We start from the raw sequence: 14534 nt of genomic DNA, 5'->3' as shown, positions 1-14534 counted from the left end.
AAGGACACTAAAAATAGCTTGTCTTCAATATCAAAATACATACATATACATATTCAGACAACAGTACACAAAATGATGTGTAATTAGAAGTCCTACAGGTACTAACCTTTCACAAAAGCACATCACAGGTAGCATTAAAGACCAATGAATGAGTCCAGTACTTTTTAGAAATGGGGTAGAGAACAAAGAGTCCAAGAGAAGGAAAGACAGATGCCACCTTGAATTCTAAGATCAGAGGCTTGTGACCTCAGATGCTTCCAACCATCGCTTTGACGCTTCCACCTGACAGTCCCTTGCAGGAAAGGCCCCTGCATCCTGTTCACCTTTGGTTCTTACCAAAATTGGAGTTGATGGTATGATGCATACTATTATTTCCACCTATCATAGTATTTGCTCATCTTCTTAAATTTTCTAGCCAACTCATCCGATTCTCCCTATAAAGATTGAACAGTAATTGCATTTTTAAAAATAATGTGAAAAACAAACGTTACACTTTCCCAATGAACTTACTTCAACTGTGACAGAAATAGTGATTCCAAAATGAAGACAGAGTGTCGGTACATTTTTTTGGACCTTCATGGTTTGTACTGTTTATTTATATCCAAGAATTACAAGTATTTCAAACACATCATCTAGTGGGATATATTGTTTTTGAGGGTTTATATCATTTTATTTTCCAAACTGGGACACTTTTGAGTATGAAAGGGGGTGCTATTTATAATTACATTGGGAAACAAGTGTAAACCAAGACTGTTCCAGGCAGACCCAGACGAATAGTCGCACAATGTCACACACAAGAGTATAAGTGTCTTGAGGGCAGGAATGATGTTTTATTTCTTTTTGTAACTTCATCACCTATTGCAGTGCTTTATACCTAGAAAGAATTCAATAAATGCTTGTTTAAATGAATGGGTTTTATAATTAGATTGTGGTTTGCAAAACTTTTTCTAGCATTTTTATATGTAATACTAAGCTAAGCAATTTTTTTTTTCAGTCCACAGTCCATGTGTTGGGGTTAAATAAAATCCCACATAGCTATACAGGGTGGATCTTACTTCATCATCTAATCTTCTCCTTGAAAGTAAAGAGGATAAAAATGGAAAAGTAAAATATATCTATGAGTCATAAAAAATAATTCTATCAGTCTGGGGTGGTTTATGAAAACACTAAAGAAAAGCATTCAGATAAGAAGTAATTTCATAATCTCTACAATGGTTATGATCCTGGTTTCATTTTCTCTGCCAGGAATGTTGGCCCCTGGGGAGAAATGCAGAACAAGTATGGAATGAGTACACTCTGACTGGGAAGAATGCTATTTGTCTCTCAAGATGAGGCATTGAGAAGAGTAGTAGCCATTGGTGAAGTCCCAGGAGTGAAGGTAAGAGTCTCTTCACTTTCTGCCTGGATCTCCCAAGAGCACAAGGAATGCCTTATGCAAGTCACTTACCTATTTGATGGACCACCAGTTCTTGTTTTATAAGCTGCATCAAAGGATTGCCGTGGGAAGTAATCATTACATTCAAGAGGTGCTCTTAGCCATCCTCCTATGAAAAGCACTATAAATCTCCCCACTCCAGAGGCAGCAGAGCTTGGGAGGCGGTGTGGCCTGTCTTTAGGATCTGAAGTCATGCTGTCTGGGTTTTCAAACCAAATTGCCCTAGAGGATGTTGCCTCAACGTTGTGGACCCTCTTTTTCTTCATCTTTTGTGAAGGAAAACAATAACCGTAGCTCTTTAAAGCATTTGTAAAGGTTAAATGATATTCATGCAGAACACCTAGAATATGAATGTAAGCTATTATGCTTATCCAGCTCTATATTTCTTTGGGCACTTGTCAAGAGGACTATTGGAAAAAGATGTTTAGTTATGGCAAAAATTATGCTTTCATGTTTCCAATCCAAATCAAACCAAATGTATGTACCTAATGCCAGAAGGAGTCTGGTAGGCCTATGCCACGTATAAACTAGATCCATATCCTGTTCTCATCTTTCTCCCCAGGATTTAGTTGTTTTGTATTCTAAGGGGGCTTTGCATTTTATTGTTATTATTATTATTATTATTATTCATTAAATTTCATGAAACCCAAGCCAGTTTGTATGCTGGGTCATAACTAGCCACTCCGTTTCAGGGAAAGCTGAAAGCTTGCACCAAAAAAAAAAAAAAAAATGTTATCTCTTCTTTAACCTTTTGCACTGGGATGTCGAGTGTGACTCGACACGGTTAGCATTAGAATAAAGGAATCGAGAAAAAAGCAAGCGAGTACAAAGGGTTAATATCTAATTTAGAGGCTAGGAAAGTTCCAGAGAAGTGTTTCTTTACAGAATTATGCAAGGCTTTATAGTTAATGAATTTCTAGTGTCTGAGTGGAGGGGGGGGGGGGTGGGAAATGGGCCCTTTGTAAATATCAAATCATGTTGCTATCTTACAGAGCGTGCGCCAGTTGGTTAGAGCCAAATTCTGTTCAGTGTGATAATTATTGAATTTGCCATGCATAGAGGGTGTTGTTGTTTTTTTTAATTCTGGGAATAAGAAATCTACAAACTCATTAAATTATGGAATGTTTTATTCTAATAAAGCTACCCCGTGGACTATACTGCTATGGGAAATCTTTGGGACAGCTCCTAAAAGACTCAACAACAGGGATTCAATTCATACAAAAGCCACCACAGTGTGGTTTTAAGAAATGAAGCACCTGATTTAGAGTTATAGTTAATGATTCTAAGGAAAGTTATTGTTACTCCACCGAAGAGTCTTCTGTCCAACAAATCTATACTGGCTTTCAAAATGAAGAAGGGCAAATAAACCTGTTTAAGAATATTTGGAGGCAGGAGAATTGGCTATAACATCTGTTTCTTTCGAGTAATAATAACAATAATTCTTTTATCTGGCAGGATTACCATTTATTCCTTAGCCACATCAAAGGAAATCTAATTATTTCCCACAAAATAAGGGTATCTAATGTCAGTTTTAATATCCAATGCACTTAATAAGCAGTAAAGGTCTAAATAGCTCCTATGTTTTCTTAGTCTTTAGAAACTCTGAATTCTTCATATCCCACCTGAAATGTTCATGTGTTAATGAATGAAACAAGTGTGGAGGAGGGAAGTACTTGGGACAGAGAAATAGCTTCCAGTTACAATTATGTTACTTTCTAGCTATGAACTTGGACAAGTCATTTGGCAGTGCAATGTTGTTAGAGAACAGAAAACTCACATGGTCTCACAATACCACCCCACAAAACACTTCTTCATTACAAAGGGAGAACGATACTTACAAAATGGAGAAATCCATCAGACACCACCTTAGTCTAATGATTAAACTTATCATCAATAACGGGCAAACTGATATTATGTGACCCCCTTCCATGCCCATAACAGGCATCATTAATGATTCTTAGCATGGTTTCCCATGAAGCCAGGGCACGGCCTCAGAATCTTTTTTCAAGACTGATGGAATGCATCATCCTGGAGAAGGGCTTAAGAACCTAGCAGGATGCTGATGCCATTCCACTTTATCCTGCAAATAATGGACACGGCATAAAGTAATGGGAACCTGATGCCGTCTCCCATGGGCTTAGTAGAGGAAGGATTGATGATCCTGAGGCCTTGCAGATGCAACAGTCAAGATGGCTTTACTGACTGAGGAGAAAATAAATTGTCTCTGTGTTTGTTTAAGCCAAAAGAAAAACAAAAAAAGTCTGTTGCCATTTGATCAGGGCTGCCAAGTGAGATCCAACCTATTCACGATCACAGATTATTTGTGGTGACCGATACCACTTTCAAGGCCACTTTGTTGATTAGGGTCACACTCCCATATCCTACACATAAAAAAAAAAAAAAAAAAAGATTGCTGGGGAGAAAGTGGGCTCTTCCCAGTTCACTCTGGCTTCAAAATTGTCCTCCAAAATTTAAGCTTATTCATTTGGAGACTCCTAATGGTAACAAATAGACATCCTATAATGCTGAATTTGTGCTTGGATGTTACCTTTCCCATGTAACAGGCTGGTTTCTTTTTGGTGTTTTTTTTTAAATTTCTCTAACTCAGCTCCTTATCTGATTCCTTTATAGCACTTATCCCAACTGGCAAGTATTTTTTAAATTTGTTTGTTAGCATGATGTTGTGGGGGTAGTTTTGGTCTGTCTTTCCAATTGCAACATCAGCTCCAACAAAGCAGGGACTGTTACTGTCTTGTACATCACTGAATCCTCAGCTTCTAACACATAGCCTGGCACACCGGAGCACTCCACGGGTATTTATTAAATAAATGAATGGGTGGATGAATGTATAAATGAGTAGATTTGACTTTTTTAATACCCCAAGTTATTTGGAGTTCAGTCCAGGGGGGAGAAAAAATAAGTGATCAACCTTGTGTGTCATGGCTAAAAACTGAGGTGAAGGGCTAAGTTGTGCATGAACTCCAACCCTGGTCCTAAAGGCAACTCTAAAATAAAAAGTTCCAAAATGCTTTGAGCAATGGCCTCTTTACTAGGATAAGTATGTTTCCCGCTATGACTCCTTGAAAGGTAATACTAATTTGAATGTGTATATTGAATCTTTTTTTTTTTTTAGTTGTGTCATTTTTTACTGCAAGTTTTATTAGTTGCCTCAGAGCCCTGCATACCCTGCATATTTTACATAACACATGGAGAGGAATGTGTGATGGAGTCACTATAACCTTCACTTTAGAAAACTCTCTGGTTGTCAGCTGAAGCCCTTGAACAAAGTGTTCTTTCAATGCTGAGCAGGACCACAGCTGAATTGCAGATCAGATTAACCAATGCCACCGCAGCGGTAATGACATCCTTAGGAACACCAGAGTCCTCAGTCCTCGCTGAGAGAACAAAGGTCAATATTTAGTTTCTTATTTTCCTTCGGGGCGTTCCTCCACTTTTATGGCCTTCTGTTCTGCTACTTTCCTCACCTCCAGTTTGCTCTTCTGGGAAAATAGAGAGGTCAGACTAGAAATATTAGCAATACAAATGTAGAAGGACTTTCAACAAAATACCAAGTTTGAATCACAATACTTGTGCTTTTGTTAACATCAGGGCTTGTGATTTCTTTTGCTGCTGTATTTTCAAATATTTCAATATATTTCTGGTAGAAACCAGATGGACTTGACTCTTTATTAACTACCTTTCAGGTGAAAGAAAGGAAAGTTGTTACCTAATTATTTTATATCCATTTTAGTCACTGAAACCTGCAAGGCTAAACAAGGCACAGTTTAACTCTTGCCTTCAACCAAGATATTCTCAGATATAGTCTTTACACACTGCTGCCAAAGTTTCAGCTCACACAATACACCAACCTCCTAACTTTCATACATACTATTTAATTTTTAATAAAACAAAGAAGAAATTAAGACTAATTTTGGAATAGTAAAGTTCAAACTGCCCACCAAAATATTTTGGGTTTGGAACTGATGGTGTAGTTCGGGACTGATGGTAGCCAGGGCAACATGATGCAATACCACATGCAGAGAGAAGCTAAGCCAGGTCCTGGTTTCGCCATACACCTTTCCTGTTTAGAAAGCATTAACTGGTTCTAAGACTCAGTTTCCAGTGTGGGGGAGGCAGTTTCACCCCACACCAACAAACAATTCTCAGACACCCTGCTGATGTCCAAGAATTCACCCCAATTCTGACACTGTCTACCCAGAGATAGAACCAGATCCCACAGGTTAAGGGTTTAGTCCTACAAGACCGTCCCCACTTTGGATGCCAGTCACAAGCCCAGGTTGTTACCTATAGTACTTCTGACCAGCGGCTATATATCAGATGTTCCCACGTCCCCCTCCTTGGGTTCAATTAATTTGATAGAATAGCTCACAGCTATCAGAGAAACATTTTGCTTACTAGATCATTGGTTCGTTATAAAAGGATAATTCAGGAATAGTCAGATGGAAGAGGTGCATTGGGCAAGGTATGTTGGAAGGATGTAGAGCTTCCATGCCCTCTCTAGGCTCACCACACTCCCAGCACCTCCAAGTGTTCCAACCCTGTCCAAACCCTATCCTTTTAGGTTTTTAGGGAGGGTTCATAACATAGGTATGCATATTAAATCATCAGCCATTAGCAATTGATTCAACCTCCAGTCCCTCTGCCGCTCTTCCCTCCCTGGAGGTGGGTGTGTGTGGGTGGGTGGTTGGGAGAGGAGGCACTGAAGGGTTCATCCTTCTAATCACATGGCTGACTCCACTGGCAACCAACCCCATCCCTAGGTAGGGTCCAAAAAGTTGAACATTAACATAACAAAAGACTTTCCTCACTTAGGATATTCCAAGGGTTTTTGGTGAGGTAAAAGCCAAGAACTGTGGACAAAGACCAAATATATATGAGCAAATATATCTTGGTCATCTGAATGTATCGCATACATCTATTAACATCACCTAGAGCAGTGATGGGCAGCCTTTTGAGCTTGGTGTGTCAAACTTCGCCAAAAAACTGAGCATAACTCGGGTAGTGTGTCACTTTGAGAAAAAAACATTATGTCGCAAATGTTTCATCCTCGGCATGCGGCCGCCTCAGCGGCCGCGTGTCATCAGAAATGGCTACGCGTGTCAGTGCTGACACGCGTGTCATAGGTTCGCTATCACTGACCTAGAGGCTACTAAGCCAAGAAATAGCCTTGGCCTGTTTTGCTCAATGGTTAGAGAGTGGGCCCTCGGCCTGAAGGATTGTGGGTTTGATTTCCGATCAAGGGCATGTACCTCAGTTGCAGGCTCGATCCCTGACCCCCAGTTGGGGTGTGTGCAGGAGGCAACCAGTTGATGTGTCTCACATTGATGTCTCTCTTTCTCTCTCACCCTTCCCCTCCCCTCTCGCCTTCACTCTCTTAAAAAAAAAAAAAATCAATGGAAAATATATCCTCAGATGAGGATAAAAAGAAAAGAAATAGCAAAAAAAAATGGGAGTTATCTGCCAAATGGAATATGTTGAATGTATGACCAATATCACCTGAGCAAGACTACAGCCAGAGGGTGATGTGACAGAGCCAATCAGAATTTTAAAAGAGCTCAAGAGCACATAGCACTGAGTATGACAAGACCTGTAGTTCCACATTCCTATGGTGGATTCAGTGGAAAGCATGGAGAATAGCTGTAACCTATTGCCTTCCACAACTCAGTCAGACATTATCAAGAACAATTTTATTCTCTGGTTTGTGAATAATCATCTTTATGTCTTCACTATTGTCCATAAACTTATGGTTTGTGGGAAAAAATTCTGGTCATAATAAAGAAATAACCCCGCCTCCAAAAATGACAGACTTTTGTTTTAACCTACTGGAGCATATTTTCTTTCTTTTTTTTTTTTTTATGACCAAACTCATTGTGATGTTTTTAAATTACTCAGTTCTCGGAAGTCTAATCATCTTGTTGAGCAAGAGAGAGATAAGAGTTCCTTGCCAAGATGCCTAGGAATTAGCTGGTGGGGCCTCTAGGCAGTTGTATCACTTTGACTCCAGCACAAGCTTTCCTTTCCTCCCTTTCCCACATTTCAGCCCCACACACTCACCTAGCAAGCCTGTCTCCAAGGTCCTGGAGCTCCAAAAAGGGTCCTCTTTCGCCTACTGCCTCATGCAAAGGGAACCGTCATGTGGGTCTAGACTCATGCAAAAATGAGAAGTTGAAATGTTCCTTTGTCTCTACCCTGCCTCCACCCTCTGGTGTCCCTCTCCTCTGATATTTCATCAAGGCAGAGGGTGGAGGCAGAGGCAGGTGGTCCTGGGGTTACAGGAACATAGGAATCTTTGTGGGATCATCTGTTTCTTTGGGCCTCAACCTGTTTCTTCAGAGTCAGTCAAGCACTTTTAATTGGCAGGAGCCAGAGAGCTCATTTGGGCCAGAAGTTGGTCCCGTGGCTTAATGATTTGTTTCCAATTTGTGTTTGAAAATGAATTTATTGGTTTGCAGTTTTACCTGATTATGAATTGTCAATTAATATTTAATAAGATTTTTAATTCCATTAGAGTATTTTGTCTCTAGATGTACTTTTTAAAAATGTTTTATCTTCTTCACTGTTCCCCACTCTCCAGTTTTCTACATACTTAATTCTTCCAAATCCAAATTCAGAGTGTATATTAGTATATTATGCTATACTAGATAACTATCAAAATGGCGGTGTGTTAGCACAAAATATTGGTCAGCCTTTGCTAAGTCATTCTTCCATGATAAGCAATTCCCATATCAACAACAAAGGCTTATCTTTTGCTCATGGTATATGCTGGCTGTGCGTTAGCTGCAGCTCTGCTCCGTATGTCTTCTTCATCTGGGACCAGGTTACATGGCTCTAGGCTAAAGAAGCAGCTTCTCTCTGAAGCTTGCCGTTCTCAGGACAAAAAAAAAAAAAAAAAAGAATAATGGTGGAGTCATGCCACAGCTCTTGACTCTTCTGTTCAAATGTGGTCTATGTCACTCTGTTCATAATCCACCAGCCAATGCAAGTCCTATGACCAAGCCCAGTATCAGTGTGCAGGAACTATACTTTTCCTCCAGGGAGACTGACCACCAAAGACCCCTGTATAGCTGTACAGGCAGCAGATAGTTGGGAACAATAATACAATCTACCAAACAATAGAATTTTGTTTCTCACTCATGAAACAGTCTGATACAAGTGTTCCTGGTTTGTAGGCAGTTTCCCTCCCTGTGATCATTCAGACTCAGGCTATTTTCATCTTGTGGTTCCACCATCTGCATCCAGCCAGCAGATGGGCAAGAGAGAATGGAGAAGCCCCATTCACGTCTTAAAGAGATGGGCCTAGAAGAGATGCATATCCCTTCTGTCACATTTTATTGATGACCACCTGGATGCAAGGAGTCAGAGAGATAGGGCATGGTGGAAAATATAGCCTCTGCCTAGGCAGCTCCTCCCACCAACAACTCCACTGTGAAAGCAAGAGGATAAAATTTTGGTGATCTCTATATCATTTCTGCCATACAAAATGTCAAGTTCCATGTCCTGGGTATGCTTAGGGTTTATTTCTAGACCCACTTCTACTGAAATTGGAAGAGCCAAAAAATATGCAGGATCTCATGGCTTGGTTTTATTTTCGTTGTTGTTATTATTAATACAGAGCCTACTTACTCAAATAACAAGGCATCAGCTACTTAGAAAATTGCTCTGTTCCTGTCTAAGATAGATGTTTACCCCATCTATCATGTTCCAAAGACCAAGTATACAATTTTATTTCTTAATAGTTCAGAAGGAAAACATTAGTAATGATTTTCACAGGATGCCTATTAATTTTCCATTTCCAGTTTGGGGTTATGCAACCGCTAATACAGTTGTTTTTGTCTCCAAACCCCTGAATTTGCATATGCAATCGCTTAGTTGCTTAACTACCCAAGTGAAAAGAACAATGGGTCATTTACAAGCCCCGATTTGCAAGAAGAAAGAGGGACCTCACCAAAATTAGGGATGCAAATCTATAGACTAAAATGGAAAATTGACCTCAATGATCACAAATAACGAGTTAGAAGCAGTTGCTTCTGCAGTCAACTGATTAACCTCTTTATTACCATATCTCTCAACTGAGTACCACCCACTCCCTATCATGGGCCCTCTGCTTTGGCCTGCTCTGAACCTTCTGATGGTGGCCCAGAGGCACAAGGTATTGGCCAAGAGCTCATTTGCAGCCATAGCCCAGGGCTCTCACAGAGCTCTGTTTTTACCTCTAATACTATAGTTACATTCTGTCTTGCACCTGAGGGGTTTATATACAGCCCTTCTCTCTGCTTTTAGATAATAAGCTCCTTGAAAGCAGGATTTGTGCCATGTTTATCTTTGCATTTCCCACAACACTTTCCTGGCACATAATCAGTGCTTAATATGTCTTTGTTGATGTGAATCTGGTCAAGCTTCAGAAGACTCTGAAGCCAAAACTACAACTAAGGCCACATTCAGATGGTGCTTTCCCTAATTAAAACTGCTGGATGCCTACATTGCATTTGCTAGGCAGGGTGCCTTCAGGCTGTTAATTCCCTTCTCACATACCTTCCACTTCTGTGTTCCTTTCCATCAAAGATGCTGATGTCATTGAATTTTGGTTTTACATCTTCGATTGCTAGGAACGGAACTCGAGAAGGAAAGGGAAACCATTGTCCAGACCTTACCCTTAGCTTCCTTTTTCCTTTCTTGGTTTCCATGGCAGTCATGTGGCAACCATAGGAAGATGTTTTCCAGACTTCACTCTGAGATTCCTGAAAATATAGAGAAGCCTCCTCAGCCTCTGAGCCTCCTCTTTGGTCTCTCCTCATCCTCACACTTAGAAGCCAAAAATTCTGTTTCCCTTAAATTTTCAGAAAATTGAGATCTAAACCCAGACAGACCTTTCAGATTTATCTACTGTGAGACTTTACACATCTCAGTAGTATCTGTGAAGAAACCAGAATCCTTACCTTATAACAAAGGAAAAGGAAGAAGCCATATGGAAGGAGCAGCAATGATGTGGTGGAAAGAACCATCTAGGCAGGAATTAGAGGACCTTGGGTTTGACCTCTGGCTCTTTTCATTTTCATCTGGCTGACCATGGACAAGCCAGGATCTCACCTCTGGGTCTCACTTCTTAGTGCAGAATGGGCAGGCTTGATTAAGGCCTCTAATGTCCTTTTCAGGCCAGGAAGTAGGAGTCACTAATGTGGCAGGTGTTGGCCATTAGAATGGAGCCACCATGTAATTTTCAGTCACCACAGATGTAGCTTCAATTCAAGCATCTGTCATCTGCCTTTTTGGGTGTTGGCTACCAACCTACCACCACCTGGGCTAGATATGAAATTTAATCCAGTGAATTAACTGATATTTACTCCATTTTCCATTTAGGCACAAATATATACATCCCCTTTGCCCAAAATAGATTTCCATTTTTTAAAAAAGTGTGACTACTTTTCCAGTACCACCACCTGGTAATATCTCTCCAGGTGTTAATTCTGGATGGGAAGAGAACAGGCCAGAATGTCCTCTTTTCTATGTAGAGCTCAGTAAGTAAATAATGGCCCCGCATAAAGAAAAAGCTTTAATTTCCAAGCTCTAGTCACAGTAGAGGGTTCTGTTGTTTGGCAAGATGTTCTAATGGGCTTCTCACAGTAGGAGTTAGGGTATTTCCTGGCAACAAGAGAAAGAAACTGAAAAGTATTCTGTGTAAGAAGTGTAAAATTCTTTCTCCTTTTTGGGCATAGGGATTTGGGGATATATGTTGTATTTTGAAGAAAATAAAAAGGGTTTCTTGCTCTTGATTTTAATTGAGACTACTCAGTCTGTGAGATTGTTGCTCTGTGTGTGTGTGTGTGTGTGTGTGTGTGTGTGTGTGTGTGTGTGTGTTGTGGAGAGGGAGAGAGCCTGCAGGGGGAATAAGAAATTTTTGCACCTCCCAGAAGTTAAGAAATCTTGGAGGGAACCTTTCCTGGAGGACTGGAGTCTGCTATTGACTGTCCTACCAAAGTCCCCATGCGACTATTCTTGACTGAATAACTCAGGCCTTAGGAAATGTGGTTGTGGTATCATCAGACTACCTGGTCAGACAAAAGGAAGCATCTGGTACTTGGTTTTAATAGAATTTCCCCTTTGGCAGAGAGTTTCACCCCTGAGGCCAGGAGGTACAGAACTAAGAAGGAAAACAGAGGGTTGTAGATCTCTGAAGTGGTGTTATTGTTCCTCTTTCCTTTTTTCACTTTCTAGACCTGAGAGGGAGAAATGGAAAGGGTGTTTTCCTAAAAAGAGGAGTGGCAAGGAAGAGCAGGACATAAGTACTAGAAAATTAAAGAATGGGCCAGTTTCAGAGAGAAGAGGCAGAGGAGTCTGAAACAGTAGAGCAAGGTTAAGAACTAAAAAATGTGTCTACAAAGGGAACTTATAGTTTAAATTCTCTTAGTGATGTTACCTTACTCTACTAAAACATGCATTTTTACTGTGGATGATACCCCTTTCCAGGGGGGCAAAATTAGTTCTTGGTGGATGAAAGAAATCTTAGCTATTACAATGGTTTGTTACCTTCCAAAAAGCTATGGTAAATAAACAGATATACAGTATATCTGTGGTGTTTACTTCTCAGGAGCCAGGATGAGAGGTAGGATGGGGTGCAAGTAGGAAAAAAAAGTCTCTTTAGGGGGTGATAATGAAAAAAAGGTTAACAAACAGTGTACTAGAGCAATCATATTTAGCTTTAGTTTCACTTTATCCATTTCTGTTTGTAATTCCCTCTAATTATTTCTACCATTTTATCTTTAAAAAACACACACACAAGTCTTGTATTATAGGGGGTGTAGGGAAGTTAGGCCTTCTTCACATCACCTCCCAGCAGGGCCCACCCAGAGGGAGCAGCTAGAGGCCAGGATTGTCATAGATGACATACAGTAACAAAAGCAATGGCCCCAGGCAGAGATGAAAGCTTGGGGAAGAATGAGGTGGGAGGTATATGGAGACAATAAGGAGCTGACTGGAGTCCAATTAATTCCCTCTGTGGTTCTCAAAGTATGGTCCCAGGACCAACAGTGTCAGCAGCACTGGGAATTTGTTAGGAATGCAAATTCCCAGCTCCGACTCCATACCCACCGAATCAGAAGCTCTGGGAGTGAGGTCCAGTCACCTGTTTGAACAAGCCCTCTAGGTGACTCTGAGGCTACTCAAGTGGAGAACTACCTGGATAGAGGCAGGTGACCCAAGGGAGTGGGGAGCTGCCCTTTGGGTGATAGAAGGAAATAGAAAATGAGGGCTCAGTAAACGAAAATTTTCCACTCTCTAGTTTTTAGTTATCTTAAAAAAAAAAAATTTTTTTTTTAGACCTTAGTAATATAAACATTGCTCATTTTCACAGGGGAGGAAAACAACTCTGCAGTCAAATTTGCTGAGTATAAAGTGAAGGGAAGTCTGCACTCAGCTGGCTAATTAAGGCCTTGGAAGTAATCAAGGCAGTCAAGTCAAGGACAGCAAATGTGACTTCCCCTGGCTGGCTTTGCTATCTTCACTGGACACCTAAACCCAATAATCAGCAATCGCTTCTTTATTTTTTGTTGTGTAGACATTGACACAATGTTCATAACGTATTCCTAATCTATATCAGAAAGATTAAGTTATTTCCTCAAGTCCATACAGGGAAACTCAGTTACCTCTTCAGGATCACACCGTCACTGATGGGCAAGATCCAAACTACAAGGTTCTGACTCTAAACATGCGAAGTGTCAAGTTCAACATTTTTTTCTTTCTTTCCTTATGAACTATGGCATTTTATAACTTTATTTTTTCTATTTATGGAGCATTCACAAGACTTGTCCTAAAAACATATTTTTTTTAATAAGGTAAGAGGAAAACTAAGATTGAATGCAAACAATTTGGTAACAACCCACTTCAGTTTAGCTTATTCTGCTTCCTTAGTTCACACTGCCAATGATATGAATTTGCAAAATCCTAGATTAAAACCCAGGTTTCCTATGATGCTTTTCTCAGGGTTAATTTTCATCAGAGACCTATCAATCATAGACTAATTGTAGAAGGAACACGATGAAATAATGACTTTCTAGTAACTCTAATATTAGTCTCTCTCTTAGGTTATCTTATGAAGGTAGACTCCAGTAAAAGTATACCAAAGAATTTTTTTCCTCACCAAAACTAGCCAAGTCTCTATAAAACTTTGTTTGCAATGATTTATGTTTTGGCTATAATAATTATGCCTCCATATTATTCCTACTTTATATCTAAAATGACCTTGTATCAAGTGTTTTAAGTCCTCTGATAAGGAGGTAGTGAAAATCAACCTAAAAGGTTGTTAAGTTTCCCCTCACCCCAGGATTTAAATAATTTTTTTTAAAAAACAACCTTACGTGACATTATTGTCCTCCATCTCCTATTGGGCCAGCTAACATATCACACTCACAATAACTTCTCCTCTGTGTGTTCTCCAAAGCATGTTCTGACCTAGATCACACGTTGAATTTCAGGTTTTACGAGTTCTTAACCATGTAGTCATCTGGAAGCGCACAGCATTTTCTTCTCATTGACTTTGTAATCAGGTCCCTTTGTAGATTGGTACAGAGGTCTGCCTCAAGCCAGCACCCTCTCTCAAAGCCCAGATGCAGGCTAACCCAAGACCTAATGAGAATGTGTCCTTGCAGAAGAAAGAACTTGCTCTTGAAATGTGCATTGTTTCTTCAGGATTTGCAACTGAATGCTTTGTGAAGTTCTTTAATTGCCTTTTTTTTTTAATAGGTGAGCATAAGCCACTAACTGTCATGTTATCAAGTGAGTCCACAGGTAAGGAGAACCTTTTTTTTCCATCCTCTTTGATTGTTCTAACACTGAACTAGCCAAGTAATTCACACTTATTTCTTAAGGATTTCCAACCTTCGCCAGCACAGGCATAAAGGATTTTATTCAAACTATGAAGTGATACCCATGGAACCTCTGTGTTTGAAAACAGCCCTGTCTTGGTACAAACTGTAGATAAACTAATCAAAAACTATCATAAAAACAAGCCTGAGCTACAGATAATAAGAGTTAATGTTTATTGAGTGCTTTTGACCAGATGCAGACCTAAATATTTTCCATGTAC

This window comes from Cnephaeus nilssonii (genome assembly GCF_951640355.1).
Source record: "Cnephaeus nilssonii genome assembly, chromosome: 15".
NCBI classification, from domain to species: Eukaryota; Metazoa; Chordata; class Mammalia; order Chiroptera; family Vespertilionidae; genus Cnephaeus; species Cnephaeus nilssonii.
This window is presented reverse-complemented; position numbering follows the sequence as displayed.